The sequence below is a fragment of the Myotis davidii genome, unplaced genomic scaffold (assembly GCF_000327345.1).
Source record: "Myotis davidii unplaced genomic scaffold, ASM32734v1 scaffold249, whole genome shotgun sequence".
Classification (NCBI taxonomy): Eukaryota; Metazoa; Chordata; class Mammalia; order Chiroptera; family Vespertilionidae; genus Myotis; species Myotis davidii.
In genome coordinates, this window is record NW_006300367.1 from 4967269 (window position 1) to 4971825 (window position 4557).

A 4557-nucleotide genomic window follows, 5' to 3' on the forward strand; every position below is an offset into this window, starting at 1 on the left:
TCTTAGTCCAAGTTCTTCATAAGTAGTACATGGTATTTCTGTAACACTAGGGGGTTTCACTGATTTATTCTCTTCCTTAGTACTATTAATCCCTACCTCCAGGGAAAAATCCTCACCTGGGGAAACAACCTTTCTTGGGGAGGTGGTCCTGTTTAAAACACATAGCGCTAAGAGGGGGAGCAAACATATGCCATATACACCAGGTCCTTTGAAACATAGCTGTGCAGATGTTTTTTCCCTGGAGCGACTGTGTCAAGCAGCAAGGGTGGACCGTCTTCCGGCAGAGCACCAGTCTCCACTCAGTTCTGTCACAGGGACAGGACCAATACTGCCAATTAGGTAGACATCCTGGGGGGCCAGACGCATGGCCTGGTCAGTTGGATGAGTTGGTGGCAGGACGCTATCCAGAGCTTCAAGCCATCTTTATGGGTGACTTTCCATCCCTTGAACCAAGGCTTATTAATACTTGGCTCCAGCATGTTGTCATCATTCCAATGAGAAATTGGCACAAATGCTACTGTGTGACAACTGTAGCCAATTTTCTTAATGTGGGTGCTGACTTCTTTAACAATTTCCTCATCTTTTCTGGCTGTAGAGTAGCTCAGTGGAATCCATTTTGCTAACATCAACCATCAGTTGTTTCACACTCACTATGTAAGCCAGAGGGGCATGCTCATGGGTCTGCCCATTCTTGGAGATACCTGCTTCAAATTCACCAACACCAGCAACAGCAATCCGGACAGCACAGGTAGCTTGAGATGTGCCTGTAACCATGTTTTGATGAAGTCTCTGTGTCCTGGGCCATCAATGATGTTCACATAATACTTGCTGGTCTCGAATTTCCACAGGAGATATCAATGGTGAAACCTCACTCACGTTCAGCTTTCAGTTTATCCAAGACTCAGGCGTACTTGAAGGAGCCCTTCTGAATCTCTGCACTCTCCTCAAATTTTTCAGTGGTTCTTTTGTCGATCCCACCACATTTATAGATCAGATGGCCAGTAGTGGTAGACTTGCTGGAATGTTTGTGTCTAATGACAGTGATGTTGATATGAGTCTTTTCCCATTTTGGGTTTGAGTTAGTGGTGGTTTTCATGACACCTGTGTTCTGGTGGCAAACCTGTGGTGAAAAACCTATAGTTATTTCTTTTGTAGCTTCCTCAGTGAGGTGTGGTGTATGATGAGGGACTTCCCTCGACCAATGGAATGTAGCAGGAGTGATTTACAAGTTGTGGATCCTAGGTCTTGGCAGTCCTGGCAGCTTCCCCCTTTGTTGTTTTGGAGTGTTCCACCCACTATGTGGTGAACGTGTGCTGTACTCCCGGATGGTTACAGATCATGCATGGCAGGGTGTCCAGCCAGCAGCCAATACCAATGCCTCAGACATGTGAATGATGCCACTGTAACGTCTTCGGCCCCCATCAAGCTGGCAGATGACAGCAGCTGCGTAAAGGTTCTAAGGAAGATTAGTAGAATCTCCCATCTGAGCCCAACCAACCCACAGATCTTTGAGAAATATTAATTTCTTAAGCCACCAAATGAAAACAGTCCTACTTTTAACTTGTAACTTATCGAGAAGTATACAGTAGACTAAGAAGTTGCAGAGCTTGCGGTTGCTTCCGTTCTCCCCATTCGCCACCTTTAATACTCCATAGTTGTGTACCTGAGTGCCACAGAGTGGTTATGAGTCAGGGCTAGAGATAGGAGCTATTAAAAATGCCTTCTGCAACCTCTTCCCATCCTTACTCTTGGTTAGTGTATGTGGAGCCAGTATTCCCCAGAGTGCAATGCAGAGGTAGCAGTCAAGACTAGAGGGCAGGATTCTCAACCTTATTGCTCTTTTCATGACATCAGACTGTCTTATTCATTCTTGTTGAAGATAGTACTTTTTAACTTCTGCCTCTTAGCCTGCAGCAGAGTTAGGCTATTGTTCTGGTTTAGGTTCTAATCTATATATACTAGTGGACCGGTGCACAAAATTCGTGCATGGAGGAGGAGGTGTTCCTCAGCCCGGCCTGCACCCTCTCCAATCTGGGACCCCTCGAACGATGTCCTATTTCCAGTTTATAGGGATCGGGCCTAAACCAGCAGTCGGACATCCCTCTCGCAATCCGGGACTGCTGGCTCCTAACTGCTCGCCTGCCTGATTGCCCCTAACTGTTCCCCTGTCGGCCTGATCTCCCACAACTGCCCTCCCATGCTGCAACCTGACTCCTCCGCTCGAGGCAGCAGAGATGCCGGGACAGGCCTCCTCCACACTGCGCAGAGCTGCGGGACCCTCAGGTCTTACTGCACAGAGCGGCCGCGGGGCCCGACCTTCGCTGTGCATGTGGCCATCTTGGGGCGGCCATCTTGTGATGACATCACGTGCGAGGGCGTGAGGACCACCTAGGCTTTCATTATATAGGATGTTAGTAATCAGAAAACCTATTAGGGCCTCTCTGTGCATGTGTGTGCGGGATGTGGGGCGGCCTGGGTGAGGGGCCTGTGGTGGTTTTCAGACCTGCCATGCTCCCATGGGGTGAGGGTCCCCGCTGGGGGGCATAGCCAGCCTGGGTGAGGGGCTGAGGGCTGTTTTCAAGCTGGCCACACCCCCTTCAGGGTGGGGGTCCCTGCTGGGGTGCCTGGCCAGCCTAGATGAGGGGCTGATGACTGCAGGCTGACCAAACCCCCAGCGGGGATCCTCACCCCATGAGGGTGTGGCCAGCCTGGGTGCGGGGCTGATGGCTGTTTTTAGGCTGGCCACGACCCTGGGCAACCCAGGCTCCCAGACCCTCCTTGAGTGGAGGCCATGCCAGCTGGAAGCAGGTATCTGGGATTTATTTGTCGTCTGTAATTGAAACTGTAGCCTTGAGCAGAGCACAGGGCGGCAGGGCAGGCAGGAACCTTGGCTTCCTCCATTGCCAGGGGCAACCCAAGCCTCCTGTTTGCACCAGCTCCCTGGCCACTGCCATCTTGGTTGGGTTTATTTGCATACTCGCTACTGATTGGCTGGTGGGCGTGGCTGGTGGGCGTGGCGTATGAGTGTAGCAGAGGTATGATCAATTTGCATGTCTCTTTTTTAAATTTTTTTTTAGATTAAATCTTTATTGTTTGCATGTTTCTCTTTTATTAGATAAGATAAAAACCTAAGTGACGGAATGACTGGCCCGACCGGCTGACTGGCTGGTAGCTATGACGTGCACTGACCACCAGGGGGCAGATGCTCAATGCAGGGGCTGCCCACTGATGGTCAGTGTGCTACCATAGCCAACCTCCCGTGACCAGCCAACCTCCCACAATCCCTCCCCCTGGCCGGCCAGGTCCAATCGGCCCTGATTGCTGGCTAGGCCGGGACCCCACCCGTGAATGAACTAGTCCAGAAGCTCACCTTGGGCCCTGGCTGTGTCCTGTTTGTTCTTGTGTCCCTGGGCCTTTCAGTAATGCCTTACATATAACATACCTCATTTTTATTTAGCTCACCCATAGGTAACTGCTGTGGTTCCTGGTTCCAGGTGAACTTTAGACCTTAGTTTCCTTTTTGCACTCTTCCCTAGTAGAGAACCCGGGTAGGATGTCCTATAGGGGGCCTGGGCAGGATGTGGGTGGAAGGAAAAGATTTTTCCTTCCTCCTCCTGGGTCATCTTCCAGATCCTCCTGCACCTCCTTTTCTAAGTCCTCCACATCCTCTCCTGTTTACTTTCTAAGTTTTCTGAATTATTTAAAATATAAAGTCTTTATGTAATTTTGTTGCTGTATGAAGTTTTGCCTATATGTTTGTCAGTTTGCTTTCGATCTCTTTTTTAAAAAAAATATATTTTTATTGATTTCAGAGAAGAAGGGAGAAGGAGAGGGAAAGATAGAAACATCAGTGATGAGAGAGAATCATTGATCGGCTGCCTCCTGCTCGCCACCCCCACCCCCCACTGGGGCTGGAGCCTGCAACCTGGGCATGTGCCCTGACCGGGAACCGAACCGTGACCTCCTGGTTCATAGGTCAGTGCTCAGCCACTAAGGCAGGCCGGCTGGGCTGTAATTTCTACTCTTTTATGCACCCTGCACCTCCTGCTTGGATTTTTATTTCCTGACATACATCTAGGGGTGAGAAGCTCTGCTGGTCTTCCTCTGTCTGAAAATGTTTCCTTTTGCCCTCACTACAGAAATAGCCCGGCTGGTGTAGCATTTAGAGTGACTCCCTTTCCCTCAGTACTTCGTCCTGTATCTTCCCCTTGTAGAAAAGCCGCCTGTGTATGCTGTATCTCTTAAAGGTGACGTGCCTTACTCCCAGGTAGCTTTTAGGTTGCTTCTTTCCAACCATCACAATGTCTCTGATGTAGATTCACTTTTCTTGCATCGACTGGATTTAGGGTGAATTTACAGTCTGAGTATTCACAGATTCAACTGTAGGAAACTGTCAGCTTCTCTTTTCTCTCTCTCTCTCTTGTTGCTTTTCTGCCAATCCCTCCTTTTCCTTCTTCTGGAGCTTTTCTTCTCTCTTAAATGTTCCTATTTTTGAAAGTCATTTTGTTTCTTTGTACTTCAGTATAAGACAGTTTTCTAGACGACCATCTCATTCAC

At 49.1% G+C, this 4557-nt stretch overlaps 1 protein-coding gene and 1 pseudogene across 1 annotated transcript in view; one reads left to right on the forward strand and one right to left on the reverse strand.

Moving 5' to 3' along the window:
- The window catches only part of LOC102771126, a 1957-nt pseudogene extending 861 nt beyond the window's left edge, over window positions 1–1096 (reverse strand).
- Window positions 1–4557, forward strand: part of LOC107185148 (CLIP-associating protein 1-like) — a 102705-nt gene that overhangs the window by 29521 nt on the left and 68627 nt on the right. The gene's annotated exons all lie outside the window — the stretch shown is intronic.